Raw genomic sequence first — 16,401 nt, 5'->3', positions numbered from 1 at the left:
GCCAAGCAAGGGTGAAGTTGCGCGCATCCTTAAAGAAACTACTGTAGTCATATGCTAATAACTGCAAAATTTCCCTTTTTCTCTAGCATCTAAATAAGCACTGACTCGAGATCAGCAACACTAAGCAATTGCAACTCACGCCACATGCCAACTGCCCCACTGTTCCACAAGCCACAACTTCAGCTTTGACTGGACAGAGACTGATTTCAGTAACTTCTTCCCAATAAGAGACCGCCAACCGTAAACAGGGTCTGGCCGGTTTACAGAGGCTGCACACTAAGTGCCTCCATGGCCCTGCTTCACCTTTTGACCTACAGGGGCTTTAAATGCATTTAAACACTATCTCCTTCCCAAAGTGAACATAGTCACACGTAACACACGTTTGTTCATGCATACATCAGAACCCCTTTCATGAATATTCATGGCTCCTCCTGTAACCTGCTGAGGATGTCTACTTGGCCCACTCATTCACGAATTCCTGTCTCGTCTTTCCCTCCCTTGGAATGCCTGCTAACGGTGTCTTCCAGAGGTGATGCTTCCCCATCTGTGAGAATGGCCACCTTCTAGGCTATGATCCTTTATAAGAAATAGTCTCCTTTCTACATTTATACATTTGTGATTTTTTTTTCAGTTGACACAACACATATGAGAACCTTCAAGTCACTTCCAGCCTCCCAAAAGACCAGGAGTCTGATTACTTGATTCATTCATTTCACAAGCACTTAAGAACCCCAATCAGGAGCAAGCTCTGCTCAGAGAACCCTGAGAAAAGGAATAAATAACCGTTGTTCCTGGTCTTTAATGCTTGGCTCTGAATTATTTGATGATGCATTCCTAACTTTAAAAACTGCCAAACACTCACCTTTAACATGTATCCATTATTAATATGTGTTATTATTATGCAATAACTATGTTATTACATAATCTTTTTTTTTTTTTGGAGACAGTAGTGCAGTGGCATGCCCTCAGCTCACTGCGACCTCCACCTCCTAGGTTCAAGCAATTCTCCTGCCTCAGTCTCCTGAGTAGCTGGAATCATAGGGACCTACCACCATGCCTGGCTAATTTTTGTATTTTTAGGAGAGATGGGGTTTCACCATGTTGGCCAGGCTGGTCTTGAACTCCTGACCTTAAAGTGACTCGCCCACCTCAGCCTCCCTAAGTGCTGGGATTATAGGTATGAACCACTGTGCCTAGCCATATAGTCATAATTATATATATTTTATTGTAAGATATAAAATACAATTATAATTAAAAACTATAACATCTGTTATTATAATTAACAAAGTACTATTTATTAATTAGGACTAAAAAGGAAGAAATGACCATTGCTCCTGAGCTGCCCCTGGTGTGATGAACCAGGAGCAGCTCAGAAGCAATGATTATTCCTTTTTATTCCTTTGGAATAAAGGAATAAAAGGGGCCCTGCCCATTACAGAAGCTGGGCATGCTGTCCCACAGACATTTGTCTAGTGAATGAATGAAGGCGTGGATGAATGAATGGATGGATATTTGCTCAGGTCCTGGCTGCACTATTTTCAGAACAAAAATACTAATAGAAGTAGGAGCTAGATTATATTATTCCCAATTCTAACAACTGCACAGCAGAAATGATTTTAGCCCTGTGACTACTGGGACTGAGAGAGGAGAGAGCACTCCCAGCATGCCACCTGCTGGGAAAGGGGCAGAGCTGCTGTGAGGCCCCAGGTTGCCTGACCCTGAGCCAGCTTCTCATGCCCTTTGCCAATGGCTTCAATCTGGGGACTGAAGGGGATTCCACTGGCTACATCAACCCAATCATCTGACTCTCAAATATCACCTCCCATACCTCTGCCACCTGTTTACCCACGAGCTACTGGAATACCTCCAGGGATGGGACGCCCGTTTTAACCTTTGGGTAGCTAGAAGGTTCTTCTTAATTTGGAGTTGACATTGGTCTCCCTGTGACTCTGTCTATGGGGTCCATCCTTGGGAGTTTTAGAAAATAAGTCTACTCGCTTTCTGTGCTACCCACAGAGGGGTCCATACAGCATTGTTCTGGATTTGCGTCATAATTTAAAGGGAGCCCTTCACAATGTCTGGAGCCCTTCATGTCCTGCAAATGAAGGAGGAGGATGTCTTTAAGTTCCTTACAGCAGGAACCCACTTAGGTGGCACCAACCTTGGCTTCCAAATGGAACAGTACCTCTGTAAGAGGAAAAGTGACAGCATCTGCATCATGCATCTACAGGAGACCTGGGAGAAGCTGCTGCTGCTGGCTCGCGCCATTGTTGCCATAGAAAACCCTGCTGATATCAGTGCCGTATCCTCCGGTAACACTGGCCAGAGGGCCGCGCTGAAGTGTGCCGCTGCCACTGGAGCCACTGCTAGTGCTGGCCGCGTCACCCCGGAACCTTCACTAGCCAGATCCAGGCAGCTTCCCAGATCCACGGCTTCTTGTGGTTACTGATTGCAGGGCCGACCACCAGCCTCGCACAGAGGTATCTTATGTTATAACCTACCTACCATTGCTCTGTGTCACACAGACTCTCCCCTGTGCTATGTGGACATTGCCATCCCATGCAACAAGGAGCTCACTCTGGCTTTGATGTGGACGCTGGCCTGGGAAGTTCTGCGCATGCGGTCACACCATTGCCCGCAAACACCCGTGCGAGGTGACGCCTGATCGCTACTTCTACAGAGACCCTGAAGAGGTTGAAAAAGAAGAGCAGGCTTCTGCTGAAAAGCTGTGACCGAGGAGGAATTTCAAGGTGAATGAAACTGCTCCAGCTCCTGAGTTCACTGCTGCTCACCCTGAGGTTGCCGCTGGTCTCACGGCATGCAGGTGTCCTCTGTGCCTATCCAGCAGTTCTCTACTCAAGACTGGAGCACTCAGCCTGCCACGGAAGACCGGTCTGCAGCTCCCCCTGCTCAGGCCACTGAATGGGTAGCACAACCACTGAATGGCCTTCAGCTATTCTTCCACGGGCTCTTAAACCACATGGAAATAAGATTGACTGAAAATAAACATTAGTTTCTAAGAAGTTTTTTAGAAAGAAAAAGAGTCTACTCTTTTAGCTGTGTGGATGAATGTGTGTGCGTGTTTAGATAGATAATGCTAGCATTCAATATTGATAGAATATTTATATATAATTAAGATTTATTGAGGGCTTATCATGTGCCAAGTCCTTTACAGAAATTATCCCACTTCATCCTCATGCACAACTATGAAGTAGGTATCATCAGACCCCCTTCTTCAGATGAGGACACCAAGGTTCAGAGAGCTTGCACGACCTGCCCAGAGCCCCGCAGACAACTCCTATCCGAGCAGAAGCTACACCCAGGTCCACAGTGACCCCAGCACCCTCCTTTCAGCTGCCATGCCACCCTCTCGCAGGCCTTACCAGCCTGGTCCATTGCCTCTACAGTCCATTTGTGTTATTCAAGTAATCACTTTTCCTTTGAAAAATGTTAGAAACCACAGAATTCATCTACAATCCCATCACCCAAAGATGACTATTGTTAATATTTCCATGCATTTTTCACATCTAGATATAGTTTGAAGTGTTTTTTTTTTTTTACAAAAATGAGCTCATACTATACATTCTATTTTGTAACCCATATTTTCTACCAAATTATATATCTGGAACATCTTTCCGTAACAACACATAAAAGCTGGCATCATCATTTTATGACTGCCTAGAATTTCATTCTATGGATATACCAAAATGTATTCAACTATTCACCTCTCATTACTCATTTAATTTTCTCCAAACACAAATCCCCCAACACATAGACTGGCTCACAGATCTTCGTGCACACATCCCACTATTTCGTAGGTTATTGCCTATAAGGAAAATTGTTTGAGTCCAAGGTTATGCCCGCTCAAAGATGTTGCTACAGAATCCTGACAACCCTCAGCAGTGCAGAAGAGGGCTTGTGTCTCCACTGTCTAGCCCACAGAGCTGTCACCTTTTTAAATCTTGGCCAATCTAAAAATTATAATAAAATGGCCAGGAAAAATTATAATAAAGTGACATCTTATTTTCAGGTATTTATCTTTTATTACCAGTGAGGCTGAATTTCTTCCAGTATCAGATAGTTTCAGCTCATCATTTGCACACTTACATCAATTACTATGGTGTCCCTAAGAGCACAAAATACCCCAGGTAGGGTTCAGACCAGCATAGATTTCAGAGGCATCTGCCCATCGGGTCTCAGCCAAGTGTTTAACAGTTGCCACAGGATACTGCCCAGCCACCAGGACCTGAAACGTGCTCCGGTTCCAAACGTAGAAAAGCCTGTCTGCAGCTCTCTGGTTTCTGTCAACGTTGCCTCTGCTAAACTATGCTGCTGTCGAGCCTGCGCTAAGTGCAAAGCTGGCTCCTGTGCCGGGCACCTCACCCACGCCCACAGGAAAGGCTGCCTTGATTTGAACCTCTACTCGGGGCCTGCAGGGAGGGGTGCCTGTGTGTAAACACACTTGTGGCTTTTCGTTCTCCTTCCTCCTGACTATTTGAAAGCTAGAGTTAAATATGATTCAGCGATCAATTCACTCACGACGCTTCATAACCTGCTGCCGTTTTATAAACTCGAAATTTTTCTCATTGATGGGTCTCGGCATTGAGGGTACGATCAACCAGCCCCCTCCCATGACACTGAGTGCCTGGAGGAAGGGATGCAGCGTGGCAACCTCAGCCGTGTCCCAAGGATCAGCATCCTTCCCCTTTTCCCAGGGGGTCAGCACCTCTGTTACCCAAGTCCGTCCACGACCTGCTTCCTATGCCCCACTTCCAGCCCATGGAACAAGCAGAGTTCCAGACCTGGGTTCAAGTTCCCCACTGCCAGGGGCCAGATAAGTTACTTATCTTCTCAGAGGCTCAGTTTGTTCCTCAGTAAAACGGGGACAGTAATAATACCCAGCTCATAAAGTGACTGTGAAGATAAAACAAGAGCACATCCATTAACATAATCTTGGAAAGGACAAAATGTAGAGATGATTTCGTTTTTATTTTACAAATACTGACTGAATGGCCAGTCGCATTCATTGTAATCACTCTCCAAATACAAGTGAGGCATAGGAAAACTTACAGATAAATTCTAATTATTTGATCTGACTGCCTTTCTGCGGCCTCAGATATGGGCCCTGATGCAAGGTACGTGCTCACTAATATTTGCTGACTTGAATTGAGCTAAGGTGGTCAAAGTCAATGTTTCTGAACCCTGAGTTCCTTTCTTTCTTTCTTTTTTGAGATGGAGTTTCACTCTTGTTGCCCAGGCTAGAGTGCAATGGTGTGATCTCGGCTCACTGCAACCTCCACCTCCCAGGTTCAAGTGACTCTCCTGCCTCAGCCTCCCAAGTAGCTGGGATTACAGACATGCGCCACCACGCCCCGGCTAATTTTGTATTTTTAGTAGAGATGGGGTTTCTCCATGTTGGTCAGGCTGGTCTCGAACTCCCAACCTCAGGTAATCCACCCTCCTGGGCCTCTCAAAGTGCTGGGATTACAGGCGTGAGCCACTGCACCCGGCGACTGAGTTCCTTTCAGCTCACAATAGCTCAGTGGTGCCTGACTCAGTGGCTGCAGCATGTCTTATCCACTCATTCAGGAAGCACTGATGAGCCCCGATATCAAGTCTTGTGCTGGGGAAGGCCCAAGAAAAGCAATAAAGGGCCCTGTTGTTGAGCTGTTTATCATGCAGAGGAGGACAAACCTCCACACATACTACTACTGTCCAAAGCCAGTGGCCAGAACATGTAAGATGATACACTCTGACCTGTGGCCTCTGCAGCAGTCAGCCCAGGACGGTCAGGACTTGGCGATGACTGCCAGCTTCCCAAATCAATCCCTGGGTCCCTTTCACAGTCCTCTCATAGCACATGCTTCCATAGAGCTATCACTGCTAAGGGTGAGATTGAGAAGCAAATCCAGCATTTCTCAAATCCACTAAGATATGCTGCCTGACCTGGGAAGAATAAAGAAAGAGAAGGAAAATGAAGGGAGAAAAGAAGAGGCTGGGCACAGTGACTTATGCCTGTAATCCCAGCACTTTGGGAAGCCGAGTCAGGCAGATCAGGAGTTCGAGACCAGCCTAACCAGCTTGGTAAAACCCTGTCTCTGGTAAAAATGCAAAAATTAGCCAGGCATGGTGGCACATCCCTGTAATCCCAGCTGCTCAGGAGGCTGAGGCAGGAGAATTGCTTGAACCTGGGAGGCAGAGGTTGAGCCAAGATTGCACCACTGCACTCCAGCCTGGGTGCAGAGTGAAACTCCATCTCAAAATAAAAAAAAAATAAAATAAAGAGAGAGGAAGGAAGGAAGAAGGAAAGGGAGGGAGGGAGGGAAGAAGAAACCACCTAAATCCTAAACACAAAATGACACATTATCTCCCACGAAAGTTATGAACAAGCCACATTTTCCTTACACTAAAATTAACTCATTCTAGCCTGTCAAGCTTTGGTGTGTTTGAATCACCTAGGAGACTTGTTAAACACTTGGATCCTGGGACCCACTCCTAGAGGTCCTGAAACCATGGGTCTGGGTTGGGGCCTAGGAATCTGCAATTTTACTCTAAATTCTCAAAGTCCTTGAACCCTAAAGCATGGTCTTCAAACAGCACCTTGACTATCACCTGTGATAGCTCTGCTCCTGTCAGCGCAGACTCCCAGGCCCGCCCTTCAACCTATTAAATCGAAATCTGTACTTAAACAAGATCTCTGGGTGTTTTCTGTACACATTAAAGTTTGAGAAGCCCTGCCTTTGGTGATTCTCATTTAAGAAGTCCAAATACCACTTGGAGCATAATAAATAATACAGTGAACTAGGCAGTGTTTGGAGTGCTTAATGTGTAATAATTCATGTGTGAGTCAAAAGAATCCTATGACGTAGAGACTGTTATTATCCCATTTTACAGATGAGAAAAATAAGGCACAGAAAGCTGAAGTAACTTGCCAAAGTCTCAAAGCTGGCACATGTGGAAGATGAGATTGAAACCCAAGCCGACCAGCACCTGCCGCTCCCACGTGCCTGCATCAAATTCACCTGGAAATTGATAAGCCCTGCATCACCCTGGCTGCCCTCCTGGGCCCTGACTTCTCAAACAAGGTGTTCAGCAGCTCTGCAAAAACAACAAGAGCTACACTGCTCTGGGATTTCCCGTGGCCAAATAACACATGCAAATTACATTGACTCTGGGAAGAAAAAGGCTGTGTGGGTCTGGGCAAAGTTATTACATTTTTAAACTCAACCAGTTTAGAAAAAAAAATGTACATACAGAAAGACATGCCAGGGGCTCAAATGAGCCCCTACAATTAAATCAATTCATTGCCTCAAATCTGCACTGAATATTATTAGGTTTGTGCAAAAGTAATTGCAGGAAGAAAAGATAGACAAAAGAAACCTAAGAAAATTGCAAACAAGAGGCCGAGTGCGGCGGCTCACCCTGTAAACCCAGCACTTTGGGAGGCCGAGGTAGGCAGATCACCTGAGGTCAGGAGTTCAAGACCAGCCTGGTCAACATGGAGAAACCTCATCTCTACTGAAAATACAAAATTAGCCAGTCATGGTGGCTCATGTCTGTAATCCCAGCTACTCGGGAGGCTGAGGCAGGAGAATCACTTGAACACGGGAGGCAGAGGTTGTGGTGAGCCAAGATCACACCACTGCATTCCAGCCTGGGCAACAAGAGCAAAACTCTGCCTCAAAAAAAAAAAGAAAAGAAAATTGCAAGGAAGAGAAAATACATTTACTATTCATCAAATGGAAGTGGATTGTTAAAAATATCTTTACCCTCTCTTCCTGTTGAACAGGCTGACTAGGAGGAGAAAAGGGAAGGGTTGGTCCTTCTGTCTCAGGGGCGGCAGAGGCGGAAGAGGTGGAAGAGAAGGCAGGCAAGGCAGGCACGCTGGGTGTAACTTGTGTTGAAAAAACTTGTATAAGTGGGCCTGCATGGTGACTTATTCCATATGGTTCTGGGGTAAAAATTACGGCAAAGCAGGTAAAGAGACATTTGTAGTGGCTTCTATCCAGAAGAGCTTGTTTAGGGACTTTTGTGCAGTCTGCCCTCTGGACTAAAACTATTTTATAAAACCAAGCTGTGCTTCTGAACTTAAAATGCCAAAACATTAAGAAAACCCGTACAACAGGACTGATTGCTTCAGTGTGCTTCGCCTCTGCCTGTGAGCACCCTTTTCTCTGGGACATTGTTGTATTTGGTGGCTCTGTTCTCCCGCCATTGCTGCAACTGAGTTACTGGGTAGTCATGTTCCCAAGTGAGATCAGGCAAGGCTGGAAAAGGCAAAGACAGCAGTGGACACGTCGGGACTTTCTGCTGGATTTTTAAGGATATGAGGACTTCAGAACCTTGGAAGGTTTTGGGTTTGATTTTGTTTTTCCAGCTCTGTGAAACGAGAAAGACAAGGGCAGTAAATAGAGATGGCACGCATGCAACCAGGAACAGATGAACTGAATCCTCCCAAGGCCAGAAAAAGGATCTCCCTTTGATCAAAAAGGATTATGTGTTTGTACATTTCAGCAGAGAGCCAGCTCCACTTCCAAGGGACAGAGAGTGACAAATTGGGCCTCTGAGCAGCCCTGGGCCTACCCATCAAGGCTGAAATCCATTTGTCTTGGGTTTTGGCAAAGGCACTCTGGCAAAAGCAGCGGCCAGGCGGCCAGAAACACAATCCAGAAAACCATGCTTTGAAACAGGCCTCAGAAAGGCCAGCCGAGCTCTAGTGTAATGTTTAATAAAAGATAAAGAGCTCATTGCAGTACTATTTATAATAGCAACAAAAACTTGGATGATCAGCAGGAGATTGGCTAAACACATTTGTATATCTCCGTACAGCGAAAATTAGATTCTCAAAGAATATCCAACACTTAGAAAAATACTTATTCAGTTGACCCTTGAACAATGCAGGCGTTAGCGGCATTGACCCTCATGCAGTCAAAAATTTTCATGGAACCTGGACTTGCCCCAAACTTAACGAATAGCCTACTACTGACCAAAGCCTTACTCATAATAGCCGAGTAATACATATTTTGTATGTTGTGTGTGTTATATGCTGTGTTCTTATGATAAAGTAAGCTAGAGAAAAGAAACTGTTATTAAGAAAATCACGAGGAAGAGAAAATATATTTACTCTTCACCAATGGGAAGTGGATCACTATAAAGACCTTTATCCTCTCTTCATGTTGAACAGTGTAGAAAGTAAAAAGTTCTTTAAACTTTCCCTTCTTGTTAAATAATAATAACAAATGTTAGAAATAATTGTTTTAAAGACAAACTTTCTTCAAAGCCTTTTTGCTTTTTGCTAATAACTCCTTGTTAAGCCCTATCCTATGTAGCTGTTAGACATGCTCACAGGCACGTAGTACATTCTCTGCCCTTGTACTTTAACCAAGACATTTGTGCTGGACGTGCTCACAGGCACGTCCCAGCTCGCAGCCTATGCCCCTTCCTTATTTGGACTTCCTCTTTTCCTTTGTTCTCCCTTGCCCTTACCTGTTTAGAAAAGTTGTAAGTCATTAGCCAATTGGGTTCAGTTTTAGATTTTGAGGTCTGGCTTCAGACACAGCAGTAAGGACTCAATGTGTAAGGAATAAATATGCCTGCCTTTCCTTTGTTCATTGTACTCTCGTGACAAGATGGCCAATGGAAGCACTCTTTCTGTGGAAAGTAAAATTGCTGTGCTGAGAAAACTTTTTGTCTGAATGCTAATTTTTCCTTGTGGTACCTGGGAACAAGCATTCTGTCTCTAACAAACAGGCTGACGAGGAGAAAAGGGAGAGTTTGGTCTTGCCGTCTTGGGAGTGGCAGAGGCAGAAGATGGGGAGGATGTGGAAGGGAAGGCCAGCAAGGCAGGCACACTGGGTGTCAATTGTATTGAAAAAACTCCTTGTATAAGTGGACCTGCACAGTTCAAACCCATGTTGTTCAAAGGTCAACTGTCATATAATGTTAAGTGAAAAAAAAAAAAAGCGAAATTCACAGCACGAAACTAACTTTTCTGTACAGATACAGATATATTTTTAAGAATAAAACCTGGAAGAGTAATTACCAAATGTTAAAAATGTGAGATTTTATTCTCTTTCTCATGTCTATCTGCATTTTCTAATTTTCCATCATATACATGCATTCTTCTTAGAGACAGAATATAAGGAATTTCTAATTCTTATCATTATAAACCAAAAATACGCTGCTGATGTTGTTTCCTGTATAGTAAATATAATAACAGTTACCATTTATCAAGAACTTAGTATGTACTTTTTAGATAGATCATTTTATTTTATAGTTACAATAACCACAAGAAATGGGTACTATTATTATCTGTATTTGCTCATGGGAAAAGAAACATTTAGCATCCAGAAGTTAAATATCTTGCCCGCAGCTCAGTTACCACTTAAGGGACAGAGCTGGGTTCCAAAGAGGATGTCTGTGGTGTTAATGTCCATGCTATTAACTCTGAAGTAGCCACGGAAAGACCCAGGTAGGGTTGCCAGATAAACTATAGGACACTCAGGCAAATTTGAATTTCAGGTACACAACAAATAATTATTTTTACTATATCATGGAATGTTATTCATTGTATCTACATTTCTAATTTAACTGGGCAACTTGTTGGTTGGTTGGTTGGTTGGTTGGTTGGTTTTGTGATTAGAGAAATGACTCATTTTTCAAATTGCTATAAGAAAGCCTTGAAAGCAATGTAGCAGTCCAGCAGTTTTAGGTAAAGTCAGGTTCAGCCCCCAAAGCTCTTTCAATAAGACCTGGGACCAGTCAGCTACCACACAGGTATAGAGAAAATCGCCATATGTATTGGGTTCCCTTTTGTTACACCCACCTACAAAAAAGGGGAGCTTTCACTTACTAATACAAATTGGATGCCTGGAGCAGACAGCCCCATAAAAGTGAGGGATGCTTGTGATTTGAAGACCCCACCAAGCAATATTGCTGAGCACTTAAAGCCACACTTCAGGCATGCCCGCACTGGGTGGTATCAGATTTCTGAGTCTCCTCTAGGAAGTGACTTGTCTGGCTTTGCTGTCAGTAGTCAGAGTAAGAAGGGGCTCACAGCCCCCGTCCTCAAGTCCTAGCCCCAGTCCTGGGGCTCACTGTAACAACCACACAGTCTTCCACATCCAAACTTAGACCATTTGGCTAGTCTATTAGGGTCATCCAGGGAGTTTAAAAAATACTGACACCTAGGCCCATTCCCAAAGATTCTGATTTATTTGGTGGGTTGGTGGTGGGAAGTGTGGGTATTTTATAGCAACTCCCCAAGTAATTCTAATGCCCAAGCGAGGGTTAAACATCACTGCACTGAACCAACCACAGTAAACCAGGTGCTGGGACACCCATGACAGGGGAGGATGTCACATTCATCTGTCAAACTGAAATACAAAAGTAAACCTCACTGGATTGCTAGAAGGATTAAGTGAGATCAGCTCAGCACACGTCCTGCACAGAACATACTTGGCAAGTGTTATTTCTTTCCCAGAATCAAACACACGCACTGACATTTATTGAGCCTTTTTTCCACTCAGACTTATGTTATCTCATTTAGTTCTTAAAAAAGTTATATAAGGTAGAGATCATCATTGTCCCCATTTGAAAGACAAGAAAACTGAGTCAAACAAGGTGACATTACTCTCAAGGTCATCAGCTAATAATGGTGGAGCCAGGATCTGAACCCAGGCCCTTTGACTCAGAACCCCATGCTCTCAATCCCTTCTCTGTATTGTCTTCCTGCTGACAGAGGCCTCTAGGGCAGATGAAGCCACCTACAGCCCACCTCCCAACCTTTGCCCTGGCCATTCCTTCACCTTGAATGGCAATCTCTTCTCTGCCTCTGCAAATCATAACCTTCCAAGGAAACAACCCCCATCCTTTCTGGGCTCTTGAAGACCTCACCGTGAGTGCTCAGTCATCCATTCATTTATTCTTTCTCTGACTAAGCAAACATCTACTGAGCACCTACTGTGTGCCAGACACTGTGCTAGACACTGGACATAAACACTGGGGAGCCTTGGTGGCACTTACCATTCCAGGGTGGAGACCAAAAATAAACAAAACAAACCGCTGTATAACTGCACACTGCAGAGAATGCTCTAAAGGGAACCTGAACCTGCGCACACAAAACCGCTGTATAACTGCACACTGCAGAGACTGCTCTAAAGGGAACCTGACCCTGCGCACACGAAACCGCTATATAACTGCACACTGCAGAGACTGCTCTAAAGGGAACCTGACCCTGAGCACAAAAAACCTCTGTGTAACTGCACACTGCAAAGACTGCTCTAAAGGGAACCTGACCCTGCGCACACAAAACCGCTGTGTAACTGCACACTGCAGAGACTGCTCTAAAGGGAACCTGACCATGCGCACACGAAACCGCTGTATAACTGCACACTGCAGAGACTGCTCTAAAGGGAACCTGACCCTGCACACACGAAACCGCTGTATAACTGCACACTGCAGAGACTGCTCTAAAGGGAACCTGACCCTGCGCACACAAAACCGCTGTATAACTGCACACTGCAGAGACTGCTCTAAAGGGAACCTGACCCTGCACACACGAAACCGCTGTATAACTGCACACTGCAGAGACTGCTCTAAAGGGAACCTGACCCTGTGCACACGAAACCGCTGTATAACTGCACACTGCAGAGACTGCTCTAAAGGGAACCTGACCCTGCACACACGAAACCGCTGTATAACTGCACACTGCAGAGACTGCTCTAAAGGGAACCTGACCCTGCACACACAAAACCACTGGGTGGTTTTGAGCAGAGGGCTGGTGTGACCAAATTTGTTTTTCTGGTTGCTGTATGGAGGATGGATGGGCTCAGGGGTGAGGGTAGAGGCAGGGAGGCCAGAGCAGAGGCTAAGGGAGGAATCCAGGTGAGACAGGAAGAGGACCGCTCAGCGTGGAGGTGCCCTGAGAAAGAGGATGGACATCTTCCAGAGAAGCTTGCCGCCGACTGGATGGGGTCAGGGCTGGGGGGCACTGCCACCTGCTTTGGTCCTAATGACAGACATTCTGCAGCATTCTGTACTGTGACTTGTTTCATGACTGTATACATTACCTCTGGAGTAATGTTCCAAATATTTAACCATCAGTGTCACGAGGAAGGGGCAAGTATTGAGGAAATCAGAACAAACTGTGACTGCAGCATCATCCCCTGCTGGGCTAGGCATTAACCCTTTAGTTGCTGGACATCAGTGAGTTCCAAGGGATCCCAGGTGAATAGCCTGAGTGCAGGCAGGGCACTCTGGGGGTTTGGGTTGAAACTATTTCTTAGCAGATATTAAAACCAAACAGCGCACACCTGCTGAGGCTGTCACCCCACTAGATTTTAAGCTTCTTGGAAGCAAGGCTAGACTTAAGAAAATCCATTAGCTAGAAATTTGTCCAACCGGTATCCCATCCTTTAAAGGCCTGGACCTCCAAGAGACGATGTCCAGGCTGACATTTCAATTTTGCATTTCTGCGAAGAGACGCAGAGTCCTCCAGCATCAACCCCTGAGCCTATGAGAGCTACGTGTTCTGTGAGCCTAGGACTCGGGAAGAGAACAAGTTATCTGCGGTGGATTGCTGCCGGCGGCCCCGGAGAGACTGTTCTGTGCTAGGGAGTGCCGCCTCAAGGATGCGCAGACCTTGGCAGACAGTCCTGGGGAGCCTGGCCAGGAGGACAGTGTGCAGCAGACGGAGCCAGGCTACTCCTCCCCAGGGCTTGTCCTGAACTTCGTCATGCTGAAGTTCTGACATTTTTAAAGAGCATGATTAAGAAGAAAGAAGCAAAGAAATCTCTGTGAGAGAGCACAGTCTGTTCTGGGGGGCTGTCCCTCAGCACATTCAGGTTCCCGGTTCTCCACCTGCAAAGCGGGTAGACCGGCTTTTGTGCTTTTTGTGCTTCAGAAGGATATGGTGAGGATGGACGAGGGCCTATTAATAGCCACCATATTAATGGTTCCCTCCCTTTTTCCTCGCCTTCCCTCCCTTCCTTCCAGAGATGTTCTACTGATTTAGGTAACGGAACACACAGGCACAGCGTGGACTCCGAACTCTGTTAGCAGCCTCGTGATTATCTTCCTTTGTCCTGACGTCCTGGAGGTGGGGCTCTTACTGTCATCTTGCGGAGGATCAGAGAGGAGTCGGACCAGCTGTGGCCACACTGCTGGTGAGAAGCAGATCTGGAAATGGAACCCAGACCTCTCCGACTCCCCTGTCAAAGTGTGGGGCTGGCTCTAGACCATCCCTAGCACCCCCTCCCATGGGGAAGTCCGGTTTAAAAAGGAAGACACTCTAGAATTTTAAACCGTGGTCAGTCTAAACTGCTTAGAAATGAAGCATGGAAGGAAAGCAAGCATGAAGGCTGGACATGCACCAGCCTGGTTTTGAATCCCCTTTTTCCACTCACCGGCCATGTGACCTCAGGCAGAGTGTTTAACCTCTCTGGTCTCAATGCCTATTGAAGGAACAAGGACACTCTGGCTTTGAAGGCCACAGAAAGGCCCCCAGGCTGAAGGTTTCAGAAAAACAGAAAAGCCTAGTGGCTGAGGTGAAGAAACGGCAACAGCGTTGGCCAGCCCCCCAGGGGTCCAGCCTAGTTTGGTAGCCTTGTAGCCGTGGGGCTTTGGACAAGGGACATAACCACTCTGTGCCTGTTTCCTCATAAAATGAGGACAATCACAGCCCTTGCTGCAAAGGGTTGGCATGATAATCAAATGTGATCATTCCCGCCAAATCCTGCCAATAGGCTGGTTCTAGGTGTCTGTCCTCAAGGATAAAATAAGGTCTAGGCTGCCTGCAAAGGCCTCAAAGCATTTTGGCCGGTGGAGTAAGCTCATGTTGCCACAGCCATCAGGACACCAGACAGTGGCACCTTTGGTCCCTGACCTTGAGCAGTGGTTAAGAGCACGGACTTGGCCGGGCGCAGTGGCTCACGCCTGTAATCTCAGCCCTTTGGGAGGCAGAGGCGGGTGGATCGCCTGAGGTCAGGAGTTCGAGACTAGCCTGACCAACATAGTGAAATCCCGTCTCTACTAAAAATATAAAAAATTAGCCGGGGGTGATAGCGGGTGCCTGCAATCCCAGCTACTCAGGAGGCTGAGGCAGGAGAATCGCTTGAACCCGGGAGACGGAGGTTTCGATGAGCCGAGATTGCTCCATTGCACTCCAGCCTGGGCAATAAGAGCGAGACTCTGTCTAAAAAAAAAAAGAGCACAGACTTGCAGCCAGATGTTCAGTTCCAACTCTGGCTCTGCTGCCTTCTGGCCCACGACCTTGGGCAAGTAATTAGCATCTCTGTGCCTTAATATGAGTACCTACCTCTCAGGGCTGCTGTCAGAAGTAAACAAATGAGTATATGTAAATGCCTTGGAACCGTGCCTGGCATATAAAAAATTCCACCCAGGTCTCTCCTGGTATTATTATTTTTCTTCTCACTTCACATGTTGGTAATCTCCAAAAGAACCAGCTACCTCTGTCTTGAGAAGATGCTCTCTGAACTGCCTGACATTGCCACTGATGACACAGGACACCAGCTGGATCTGAAATATCCATCTCCTCTCACCCCTTAGAGCCACCGCAAGCTTGGAGGTAATTTAACTGGAACTGCAACCTGCTGGGTACCAGAGAGGGCACTCCCTCCTCCAGTAGGAGTTCCTGGCTCCGTGTCGCTGGTTCTAAGAGGTTTCTTCTAAAGGCTACATTTCTTCTCGTAACTATCCCACTGCGGGCTCTCCAGGCCTGCCTGTTATATATAAATACACTTAACTTTTATGGGGTATGCTTTGCTCTCGGCATAAACCTTCCCTTCTCTCCCACAGGACATGGGGAAGGGCTGGGGCACGGAGCGTGTGTGCATGTGGCAACACCAGGACAGACTCTGAGACCCAGATGATTGGAATCTACACCACAAGGTATCATCCTAGAGACACAAAATGCCACTGAAGCCTTTCAATCTCCCCCACTGCAAGTGTGCAATTTGGACGTGATCCTCTCAGCATGGATCAGCACATCCCATCGCTATCTCTTCCTCCTTCGTCACCACTGTGCTTATCATACCACTGGGGAGGCCTCCTGGCTCTGGGTCCTGCTTCTGTTCTGGCACCTCCTTCATTCTGTGAGGTACACAAGCTGCCCAGGGGGTTATGGTACAGCGGAACTCCACTGGTCACAGCCCTGCCCCAAAGGCTCCTGAGGCTCATAGAGCTGCCTTTATTCCCCTCCAGCTCTGAGATTGAGTCTCACTCTGTCGCCAGGCTGGAGTGCAGTGGTGTGATCTTGGCTCACTGCAACCTCTGCCTCCCGGGTTCAAGCGATCCTCCTGCCTCAGCCTCCCGAGTAACAGGGACTACAGGCGTGTGACACCACGCCCAGCTAATTTTTTGTATTTTTAGTAGAGGCAGGGT

At 46.3% G+C, this 16,401-nt stretch overlaps 1 pseudogene; it reads left to right on the top strand.

Annotated features, from left to right (window-relative positions):
- Positions 1-2,074: 2,074 nt before the first annotated feature.
- The window catches only part of LOC105727382 (small ribosomal subunit protein uS2-like), a 108,894-nt pseudogene continuing 94,567 nt past the window's right edge, over positions 2,075-16,401 (top strand).

This window comes from Aotus nancymaae, unplaced genomic scaffold (assembly GCF_030222135.1).
Source record: "Aotus nancymaae isolate 86718 unplaced genomic scaffold, 86718_ANA_hifiasm-v0.15.2.pri h1tg000029l, whole genome shotgun sequence".
In the NCBI taxonomy this organism is placed as follows: Eukaryota; Metazoa; Chordata; class Mammalia; order Primates; family Aotidae; genus Aotus; species Aotus nancymaae.
The sequence above is the reverse complement of the archived record's forward strand: the minus strand, read 5'-3'. Positions and strand labels throughout refer to the sequence as shown.